The sequence below is a fragment of the Athene cunicularia genome, assembly GCF_003259725.1.
Source record: "Athene cunicularia isolate RWA chromosome 4 unlocalized genomic scaffold, athCun1 chr4_part3, whole genome shotgun sequence".
Taxonomy (NCBI): Eukaryota; Metazoa; Chordata; class Aves; order Strigiformes; family Strigidae; genus Athene; species Athene cunicularia.
Genome location: NW_020799100.1, coordinates 21,068,754 through 21,081,241, shown reverse-complemented (window position 1 = coordinate 21,081,241; position 12,488 = coordinate 21,068,754).

Below are 12,488 nucleotides of genomic sequence, written 5' to 3'. Positions count from 1 at the left end.
CGCAGCCCCTCAGGGCGGGGGACGCCTCCCCGCGCCCGCTGCTCCCTCAGCTCCCTCATCGCGCTCAGCACCCTCATCGCCTTCAGCACCCTCAGCTCCCGCAGCACCCTCATTGTCTTCAGCACCCACAGCTCCTTCGGTGCCCTCATCCTCCTCTGCTCCCTCCCTCTCAGCACCTTCAGCTCCCTCTGCTCCCTCAGCTGGGGGCCCTGGGGCACCCCCAGTTTGTCGGCCCGTGACAGTGGGCACCATAGCGGTGTCTACAGTGTCTGTGTAAAGCCATGCCAGTGATTTCAGAGAGAAGTAAGAGTGAATAACCAGTGAAATAAAATTTACCCCGGTTTACAACCCTTTTATTGCGCTGCTCCGAGCAGAGGAGTAGGTGTGTCTGGCAAAATCTGAAAAGCTCTGTGAAGGATCAGGATGTCAATTACATGAACGTTATGGCTGTCAAGAAATAAACTTTTTTATGGCTTGGGGTGAATGACATTTGGTCTGGGAAGAAAGGAAATGCCAGTCTCTCAGGTGAGCAGCACAGGGCCTCATGGAGGCCGGACACCTCGCCATTGTAGGAGCACCACAGCACCACAGACATGTGCTCCGAACGCTGGGTTATCACAGCAGCCAGTGGTACAACCACGTGCATCAGCACCAGCCCTCCTTCAGGCTCTGTTTCCCATCCGAACGGAAATCTAGTCAACAAACAAGTGGGAAGTCTGATACCGCTCATCCGTACTGACAGATTATGCGATAGAAATCATGTAAAGTCATTTATTGGCTCGGCTGTAGAAGCACTAAGAAGCCTGAATCAGCTCTGAGACCTTGTGTTAATCACAAAGCCTCTGGATATGCCGTGTCCCTATCCTGAATAGTTTACACTGTCAGTCACAATGTTAAAATATTAAAAGAGGCGGTTAATTTCGTGCAATGACTTTAAACAGAACTATTGGTAAACACTTCTGCAGGTCCAAAATAAAAGAATTGTTACTGGTTATTTGTAGGAAGGGAGGAGAAAAGCCGTGTATGTTTATTTTAAAATTGCGCTAAGATATTGTTTAAAAATTTTAACACTGACTTCTGATTTATTTAACTCTGTTTCCAACCACCTAAAGTTTTGTCCATGCTTTTCCACGTAGCAGCAAGATGTGCTCAATGTTTGATCATCCACAAATAGAATACATCCTGCTAGAGCATCCTTTAATAGCTGCATAGTAGTTTGTAGTCTGTCCACATTTTAATTACATATGCTTCACTGCTCTGGAAAATCGTTCAATCAATTAATAAAGCTTAATCTGAGCTAAAGAACTCAGATTACTTAAATTGTTTCAGTAAAGTCTTCACTTGAGCTTTCCTGCCTTAATAAAGCAGAGGGCAGACCAAGGCAGCTTTCCTCTGGTCATGTACATCTTGCTGTGGCTGATTTTGAGTTCTGCACACTTCCACAAAGTAGGATAATACACCAGACATACTGATACGATATTTCCTTTGTATCACCCCCAGTAACTGTGTGGTGCAGAGGGAACAGGATGAAGGAGGTGGGCCAGCTGTTTCTCTGTTTCTCTGGGTGGGATTGGTTACCCACTGGCTCAGCTCACAGTTACAACTCTCCTGCTGCTACACAGTTCCTTGATCGACCGCAGAAAACCAGCGTGAGGAAGGAGCTGAGGACGGTGGGGGGGATCCCTTTGGGTAGCAGCTCCCAGTTGTATTGGATTAGATGCAGTAGTAAACACCCTGAATTTAATAACAGGATCTTACGGATAGTCCGTGTATTTTAAACCATAAATCATGTATTACGCTGCTTCTTCCCCTAGACATATTCCCTTCCTCTGTGTGCCATCAACATTCACCTTGTAAAAATTAAATAGAGCAACCATAAAAACCCTACACCGCTTTTATAGAAAATATTGGTTTGGAATTCGCTATGGAATGAATCCAAAGAAATTTGGTATGTTTTCTTCTCACGTTGAAAAAAAAAAAAAAAAAAAAAAAAAAAAAAAAAAAAAAAGTGGTGAAACAGTCTCTCTAAAATCCTTTGGAAAAGATACAGTGGTGTTCCATAAAACACAGTTTATTAAACTCTTTTAAAATGTTGAATAATAGAAGGTAATATTTCAATGGCTCTTATCTGACTGACAATGGGCTCACAGGTGCTTTTTCTATAGTTTATATCAAAAAACCATAGAATTGTTCTTAAAGGAGACATCAGCTGCATATTGAAGTTATCAGAGAAACTAATATGCAGACTCGTGACCACATAAAAGATTTCTAGATCACAGTAACAGAAACTTGTTTCAGTATAAAAGGTAAGACTAAGAGCTTAAGCAGAAAAGTCTATATCCAGCAAGCAGAATATGAAAAGAAAAAAAAAGGTGAAGGAAATGTGAAAAAAATACATTCATGCTTGTGTACTCCACAATACATACTTTACAATATAGAAGAGCAAACTGAATGTATAGGTTTAAAAAGCTGCTGCTGTTTGCAGCAGCAGAGTGACAAGCTCCAGAAAGAACCTCATACTATTTACTTCCTTCCATGGTATTGCCTCTCAATAAGACAAACCTTGAGAGAAGAACTATGGCAGGATGAAATAAAACAAATATTCTTCTACTGCAACCAGATCCACATGCTTTCTCATTCATTAATAACAGATTTAAATTAACAGGGGCTGGCAAATTGGTCCAGTGGTTTAAACAGTAGCCCGGGACATAAAAGGACTCCTTACATGAGGGAATTAGCATCAAAGTGAGACTCTCTGATGTAGCTACTTTATATTAGCTCATTAAACTAATTAGCTGAGCTTACTATTAGTTACTTAGCTCAGTATGGGTTACAGCTTCTATGTGGCAGAGAAGGCATTTCTTAGGAATACGTGTGCTGGTTTCTAAGCGCTGTGCGTAGGTATTCCCTGCTTCCCACATGGGATAGGGAAGAGGTCAAAAGCCCAATTTCATATTCCACAGACAGAAACACACTCTAAAAATCACACAGTTCTTCTCCTCCACCACCCCCAGACCCTCTCTCTTTTCCAGCAGTTCATACCATTTTCAGATTTTTAGCAGCTCATGCAGGTAAGAGAAGCCTCTGTAAGGATGCCCCAGAAGCCTCCCAGAGAGAGGAGCTGGTGTGTGACCCCCGGGCGATGAACCTGAGAGGTTTTGGCCATACAGTTTAGAGCAACAGCTGCTATTTCCATTTCTTGGTTTTCTGTTGAATCTAGAAAGCACTAAGAAAGCCAATGAGGCAAAACCAGCACACTCAACAGAAACTTTTCTTAGGACAGCTTCACTGGATTCATCGTGCTGCTTTCTGGTGATGCCTTAAAGGACACAGTCTCTAAGCCAGACCTGAGGGTGACCTGACAGAGTCAGCAGCCTCAGGGGGGGGGTTAAAGTAGGGTGGAGAACAACAGTGTTTCACCAGCAATTTGTGTTGCAATTTGGTGTGATGCTTGCGATCTCAAATGGGTAATTTGCCTGTTACATTGCTGTAAGGCAGTAAATCTTCTAGTTATGTATCATCAGCCAAAACAGGACTTCATCTTGTCATTGAACCTGTCCCCTTGGCCCCAAAAAGTACAGTGTTGAACTTCTGCTTAGGAAAACGGATGGGAGAATCCAATATTGAAAAGCCTGCAGTTAATCTAGTGCTTGACCTTCCTCCCATTAAGAAATTTTTGCTAACATTCATCCTGAATCTTCGATAAGTTAAACCCTCAGAAGAGATTTATTAAACTTTGGGTTCAAGACTGACCGCAGCAAAACCCCACTTCCTCCTTTCATTTTGTTGGGAAACTATAATAACAGTTTTCTGAGCAGTTTCTCAGCCAGTTCTGTGGCTTTGTTTCCTCAGCTTCACTACAAGAACGCTGCGTCTGACCATGCCAAAAGCCTTGCTACAGTCAAGATATATCACATTTACTGCTTCATGTCTCCACAAGGCTCATTATTCTGTCATGAAGGAAAGTTAGATCGGTTTAACGTGATTTATTCTTGCAAAATCCAAGTCACCTGTTATTCATCTGCGTGTTTCCATCAACATGCATGTGCCGTGCTTTTCGTATCGATGCCAACATAAGTTGCTCTGAGAAGCAAGCCCTTTGGTTTCGTTGCCTGCTCTTTCACAGCTTTCCTGCTTGACAAACACTCGAAATGGCACCAGTGATATTTGTCTGGTTTACAGAAAGATTGTAAAGACACACTAAAGACTGGGAGGCACAAGGGTGTAAGTAAAGATCTGCTAAATCAGGAGGTTCCTTATGAAATAGTGATGGAGAAAGAATTACAGTGTGTAAACCTTAGTAAAACTGTTAATACGGAAAATTCCATGCAGCATCTTTTTTTTTTTTTTTTTCACGGCCAGAATTAGTGGTCTTGCAAGATTTACAAATTTTCCTTCTTCTTTGAACTTGTTTTTGCCACATTAATTAAAATTAGTTGTTAATCCTCATCCAGCGCATAAACAAAGCTCCCATAAACTGAATCTGCAAATATGTTCCTTATGCTAGTATGCAAAAAGCAGCTGGTGCTTGTGGAAAAAAAAATGGGAAAGAGCCTGGCTGGGTATATATTTTAGGGATTTGTTCCACTTTTTTATTGCTTGGGATATTTTTATGAAAATCAGGAAGGCTGTTTCCTTTTATTTTTATTACCTTTGATAATTTTTCATATAGCAAGCCGTGAAAATTATGAACTTGAGGAACATATAAAAATGCTCTACACAAAAATGAAAAAAAATCGGACTATAATTATTGAAAATTTATCTGCCACACATTAATATTCCTAGTATAGAGAAAAACTTAAAATATTTTAAAAATAAAAACCAGAACCAGTAAAGACAGGAGGAAGCAAAGAAACGGGGAGCGAATCCATCATTTTTTTCCCTGCCTATGCAGTTGACCTGTTCTTCGAAGCCTTTACAAATTAATCCCATATTCTTCTGGATTGTGATGCTGTTGTACAGAACCCACCAGTGTACTGTTTCAGACTTCAGTATTACAGACTTCCTGAAAGGAGGGGTATTTATTTTTTGAAGTAATAAAAACTTATACCCTGCAACCAGTAAATCTTTTTGAAGCTATTTGGTTTCCTTTGGATGCCTTAATTTCTTGGCCAAGATGCAACCGTATGTTTTCAGTTTGAGTGAACTCTTCAGAGTTTTGTTGCTTTTCAGAACGTTATAGAAACTTGCTCCACTTCAGTTTTCCTACATTGTCATTCTCACAATTTTCTTTCTACTACCTGAAGTATCACAGATCCAATCTAGAGATGCATAGAACAAAATGAGATGGGTGCATCTCTCATTCCCTTCATACAGACGTTCATTTGTGATAGCAAGTACCAGGACAAATGGTCTGGCAAACCCCAGAAATGGTCAGCTAAAAATGCCAGTTCTGGCACTACCAAATCTAAGGAGCTAAGGAAATCCATGAGACAGTTTCCATCCCTGCTCGATTGATCCATGTCGTGGTTGAAACCCGGCTGGCAACCAAACACCACACAGCTGCTTGCTCGCCCTCCCCAGCCTGGGGCATGGGGGAGGAAATTGGAGGGGTGAGGGTAAGGAGACTTATAGGTTGAAATAAAAACAACCGAATAATTAAAATAAAATAATAGTAATAATAACAATGGTAATAATAATAATAATAGAAAATGCAAACGGGCAATGCACAATGCAATTCCTCAACACCTGCTGACCAAAGTCCTGCCCGTTCCTGGCTAGTGATCCCAGAGAAGAGAGGATCCCCAAACCGCAAGTTCAGAAGTGAGAGCCAGTTTCCCAGGCAACTCTTATCTATATACTGAACATGATGTTACATGATATGAAATATTTCACTGGACAATTTGGGTCTGTTGCTCTGGGCATGCTCCCTCACAGCTTCTTGTAAACCTGCATATGGGCAGGACATGAGGAGTTTCAAAGTCTTTGATTTCTCAACAACAACTAAAATCATCAGTGTATTATCAACATTATTCTCATATCAAATCCCAGAGTGAATCCAAACCACAGCATTATTCTAGCTACTAAGAAGTAAAATTAGCTTGATCCCAATCAATCCCAGGACAATCCATCTATCTGTTCACAGAATCCCAGAATCATCTTGTTTGGAAAAGCCCCTGAAGCTCCTCCAGCCCCACCATGACCCTCCCCCTGACCGTTCCCAACTCCCCCAGATCCCTCAGCGCTGGCTCAGCCCGACTCTTCAACCCCTCCAGGGATCCCGGGGACTCCCCCCTGCCCTGGGCAGCCCATTCCAATGCCCAACAGCCCATTCTGTAAAGAAATGCTTCCTAATATCTAGTCTAAACCTTCCCTGACACAACTTGAGGCCATTACTTCTGGTTCCATCGCTTATTACTTGGTTAAAGAGACTCATCCCCCCTCTCTGCCCCCTCCTGGCAGGGAGTTGCCGAGGGCCAGGAGGTCTCCCCTCAGCCTCCTCTTCTCCAGACTGAACCCCCCAGTTCCCCCAGCCGCTCCCCAGCAGACCTGTGCTCCAGACCCTGCCCCAGCTCCGTTGCCCTTCTCTGGCCACGCTCGAGTCATTCAATGGCCTTTTTGGGGTGAGGGGACCAACACTGAACCCACTCACCGAGGGGCGGCCTCCCCAGTGCCGAGCCCAGGGCTCAGATCCCTTCCTTGTTTGCAAGTGAGAGTTCAAGCCAAGGCAAAGGGTTGCAGCCTCTAGTGCATAATCCTGTAATTCAGAATGCAGTTGCACCACAATGTCCTACAAAGCGTGTGTTCCACACTATGAAAGAGCGCTACTGTCTGAAAATTTTTAGGCTGTAAAATCAAAGCGTTTAAATTCTTCCTCACCTTTCATTCCGTATCACAATTAACTCCACCATCTGCCATCTTCAAAAGGCTGGCTGTAGGTCACACTGATATGCCTCTTGACATTTTTGGCAGTGGAAAATCAGCTGCATTCCTAAACTGTCAGTTCCTCAGCGTACTTTTTTTTTTTTTTTTTAATGTGAGAGTAGCAAAGCTTTGGTGTTTAGTTTTGTGGTTTTTTGGTTTTTTTCCTGGTCTACAGTAAAACACATTTTCATCCTTAACTATTTCACAAAAATAATTTTCCCGTGAATATTTCTAAAAGAATAGCATGACTCCTGAGGTTTGGTGAGACCAAGTATGTGAGGCGAAGTGTCCTCCTTGGGAGAGAGCCATTGTCTTTTGTAGCTAAAATATCCTACGTTGTCTGATCCCAGAGCATCACATATATTTTGCAAAAGGGCTGTGTAAGATTAAATCTTATCACAAACTGCTATCACTCATTAGAAAATTATCCTATTAAGAAATATGTTTACAAAGCAATCTTCCATCTCTGTCTTTGAGATAACAATAAAACTGAAGTATTGATGGTTTGATGCCAAATAATTTTCCCTCTATACTAACCCTGTCATTTTATTTTATCTACATACAGAGGAATTTGTTTAAATGCAAAGTACTTGTTTCATGAAAGAAGATAGTAATCTCAAAGCTTTGCAGGAGCTTTTGTGTTAATCACTATTTGTTTAAATAATTTCTTTAAATGAAGTTCTACTTGGAGTAGGACTACATTATTGTTTCCAACTTGTTTTACTTCCTCCATACATACTCTTGTTAAATCTCAGTCCAGATACAATGGAATGATGTCACATTAAAGGGAAGTTTAAGAGGAGAGGAAGGTTACATACTTTTCCCAATCGCTGCAACTATCTACTGGCAATATAGTTTGTACTCTTGGGTTCCTAATAGATGCTTCTTCTTGAACAACCATATCTAGAAAACTCCCTTTTATCTCCTTTGAGTTAAGACAGGATGCCAAATCTTTTTTAGATACAGGCCTAGCCGCTGTCACCCATGCTTGTTATCGTGCTGTGGTGATGCACTTGAAAGCAGCATTTGGCGCAGAAATAGAGTTGTGTCCTTTTTAAAGCAAGATAAGAATACAGGAATAGAGGAAAAATCTGCTGGATCATATCAAAAGCCTTTTTAGCCTAATATCCTGTCTCTGACAATGGCTGACAATAGATGTTCTGCGTTACAGAACAGGAGTAACACATACAGGGTGATCCGCTCATTTGTAATTCAAGCAATCAGTATTTTAGATGATAGAAATACTGTGTTTATCATGTTTTAATGCACCAAAGATGACCTGTGGGAATATGAGTTTCCTGACAGTATCAATGTATTGCTGACCAGGGAATTTCCATCTATGAGACCTTAATTACCGTTAATCATCAGTGTTCATCAGTATCAATAACTGATTTTGATCTCTGTATTTTCCAGTGAAAAATCTGTATTTCATTATTTGTTTCATACATTTCATTATAAAATCGGAATATATTTTACACTCACACGGACATTTTGATTCTTTTTGTCCCCAAAGTCTTCTGTCTTAGAATCCTGTTGCTTCATCCAATACAATTCTTCATCACTCATTCTCATTCCAACTTTTTTTTTTTTTTTTCTGTATATAAATAGAATTAAAGATCAGAAAAGCACTGGTAAACTTTAAAACAAGGCCCTATTTAAGGCTTCCTGTTTCAATAACCTCATTAATATTTTCTTTTTATTCTCAGATCTATTTTAAGGAGAATATTTTATATTATTTGAAATGACTATGAGTAGAAGCAAGCAGCATTATATTAGTGGATATGTCAGTGTCAGCAAAGGTGGGAGTTGTGCTCTTTTATTCTGCGGTGAATAAAACCAGGGCAACTCTGCATTTCATTAAAGGGAGTCTTATTTACCATGTAATTTGTTCTGAAAATGGACTTTTCCTAAATAAATGCAAAACTGCAAAACCACACGAGCACATACTGATGGTATTATGTGGAGAACAGGTTGTAAACTGCCTCCTCGCTGGTGGCACAGCCAGTGACGCGCGTGCTCAGGCCACTCCTTGAGATTCAACCGAGACCCGTCGTTAGGAGCGTGCTGCCCTTCCAGCATATGTTCAAACGCAACAGTCTTGCGTCAGAGTAAGGTCTGCACCACCAACACTTAGGATCTGCTGCTGCTTAATCAGCTTGTCTCTTGGTTTCCTCTAAAAATACCAATCGCAAAGGTGTGACCCAACAACTTGGGTTATTTGAGCACATATATGGATAGAGTTGATTTATGAGGGAGGCTGGAATTACTCTGTTGTCCTTTAAATTAACAGTTTGAACCAGAAAAGGTGCGGTGACACCTGGAAAGAGCAGACGGACTTACATACTGTCATTTTGTTCTCTCTGATGTCTTTCTTCTTCCAACCCCATAGCCCAGGACACCTCAGTCCTGGCTGGGAGACCCTGCCCCGTGGGGAGCACCCATTACTCCTGGCCCCTGGGAGCTGCTGCCTCCGTTGTGCCCTAACACATCATATTAAAACAAGCTTTTTGACATAATATGGGAAAAAAAAATAGTATCTGTTAGCAGTCTATTTCAATAAAGATCCAAAAGCAAAAGCAGCAGCAGCCTGTCATGCGATGCAGCTGATGGATTTGCTCTGTGGACCTAAATCACCGTGTTTATCTTGGATTCACAGCTAATGAAAGGGTGCACCGTGCTGCAAGCCCTGGAGCTTAAGCTCCATTAACTAATCCATTCCTAACTCTGGGAATTGAAAAAATGGCGAGTGAAGCAGTGGTCAACACCTTATCATACTTGTACAATTTCAGAGGAAGCAGTACTTCAAAGCACAGTTTTTTAACAGCAACATGAAACCCGGACTACAAAGGAGATGCCAAGTATCACTTTGTTTGCTAAGGGAAAACAGGGCAATGGAACAGGGCGATGAATGTCTTGAAGAACTAACGTGCTGTGGAGCTATAAAGCAGGGCAAATAAATAAATTAATAGTTGTCATCAATCAGATGTCGTAGGTGCGGCCCAGCAAACGGCACGTCTCTGATGCTTTGCAGTAGGATAGCCTTTGTATGTCTTAAAAAAAGGGGGAGAAAGGTGGCTTTGTGCCATACCACAAACATATTTTTCCCTGAGCTACTTGATATATCTACAGACACGGTTCGATACTGTGCAGGTATGTCACTGTAGTTTGCAAAAGCAGTAGCACAGCACCGTTCCCAGGTTAATTAGCGATGCCCTTCAGCAAGGATTAGAAAAGATTTGAAAGCATCTAAAGCCAGGGATGATTCCAAAAAAGCAAACAGCCCAACTTCTGTGGCAGACTCTATTGCCAGGGATTCGACTTAATCAGGATCTGTGTCAGCTGCACTGATAGGCCTTCATGTAAGTCATTTTATTTCAGGTAAACAGTTGCAAATGAACTTTTTGTATTTGTAGCGTCATTTGGGAAAGGCAAAAAAAGGAATGTCTTACCAGCAATATTGTTATCTAAACTCCACAGAAACATTTAGACCTTTCAAACTAAATGTCAAGTTGTTGCTTTTGAGTCAAATTCTTGCAAATTTAAGCTAATTAGCATAACCACTTTCCAAGTCAAACCAGGCCCTTATGCTTTGCTTAAGTGGTATTAATATGTGAATACATTCTGATTGATAGAGCCCATCTTTTTTACATCTGTAGGAAGAAAGGGGGAAGTTATGAGCCCAAAGGATTTTTCATACCAAGCAGCAAAATTCTTCACGGACAGAAATGTAGCTTTAATATGATAATTTTTAATACAGAATTGTGTTATTTTCGTAAGCCAACTAGGAAACACGTTCCAGCTGAAATGATGGTTAGAGAAGGAATGCAACTGAGTAGGAAGGAATACTCAAATAGTAGTTACTGGTTTGTAACCACAAGACTGGCACAACAGGCCCATAAAAGTGAGGACCTGAGTTCCAGAAAATGGAAATTTAATTCTATATTGTTTTCTGTCAGCCCTCTCCCTGCCACATCTGTATCCTGCAGGTATGGTCCTCTTAAATGTTGAGCCTTGTGCTCTTGTTAAAACACTTTTCTCTCAGTTACTGAAGTGGCAGACTCTCAGACTTAGTAAACTCAGGCACTAAGTAAGCTGATGTGGGGCCATGAAAGCTTGCCCTGGTTTTGAATCACTTTCTAGGTGCTACACCAGCCAAGCAGTGCATGGAAATTGGGATTAAAATCAAGTTATATTTTAAGCTATTAACTTGATACTGCTAAAATTGTAGAAAGAGGAATGCTTATTTTCCGCATAAAAAAATTATTTGCCTGGGGAACATTTTACTGTCAAATTCATACGTTTGTGATAAATGTAGGAATTTGAGAATGGTATCTCAACAAACAGGGTCACAGCCTACGCAAGCAGTGAGCCATCCAAATCTAATCAACAATACAAGTTCTGATTTCGTATAAAAAGGCAAAATTCTTCTTTCAGTTAACAGTATGATGGGATCATTGCTGGTTGCCAAAAGACCCCTTCAGTTTAGGGAAGATATCACAAGACTGTTCTTATAAACCAGACTACTTGGGCATACAAGTACTTACAATCTCATTTTGTACTTACAAAATGTATTTATGTTCAAATATATGTGTTGAAAAGTTTCAGATTAGTCTTAAATGAAGGAGCAGAACCAAATGGCTTATTCATTTAAATAACAGGAGAATGTAGCTTCCTTGTGCTGGCATAGTAAGATTGGAGATCAGAAAGTCTTTGGAAAATAAGTTTGGTTTGATATTTTTAGAAAATGTCATTTAACCAGGATACAGTACTCTATTTTTGAAATCTTTTCTATGACAAATCCTGGCAAAACACTAGATTAAAGTCAGATCGTGTGCCTGGAAAACCAGGCACCAGCTGGGTGGCCAGCCAGTGGCCCTTTCAGATCCTTCAAGGCAGACACTGCATCCTTCAGCACCGCGCCAGCTGGGTAAATGTCCAAAGCCAGAATATTCAAATATCTTTGCCTCTCTGTCCTTGTTGAAAATGTCCTCATTAGCCACTCACACTTGTATCCCCGGCTTACAACAAAGGTTTAAAAAATTTAGATAGAAAACCATGCTTCCAGCTCCCAAATTATCTATTTAAAATACTTGGACAGCATTTAGATAAAATACATAGATAATATACAGTGCAATTACAAAAATAATTGCACAGACAAAATTAATTGCCATATAAAGTTTTCCTTTTCATTAGGCAACTCCAACTACTAGCTCTCAAATACATTTTTTTTTCTTTTTCTTTTTGTGACAGGGTGACTTCAGCTATTGAGACCATGGACTGAAGTATTTGCCAAGGAGCCTGTCCAGAAAAACACCTCGATTTTGCATGTATACTGCTTTGAAATGAAATTTTTAATCTGAAGAGTTCTTTTTGGATATTTTAACTGTGTTTTATTTGGAGATTTGGAGTTAAGACAGAGGATTCATATTATATTTCTAAAAAATGTCCTTGATAACTTTTTCCCGAAAATTTATTTAAGCATTTGAATGAATGTGGAAGAAGCCCAGGATGAATATCCTCCAGTTATCTTAAATAAAGCACTTGAATAAAGCAAGATTTGCAAAGAAACTCTGTGCCTATGGAGATGAAAGTATAGCAAATGGGAAACTAGGAAGTTGTAAAAT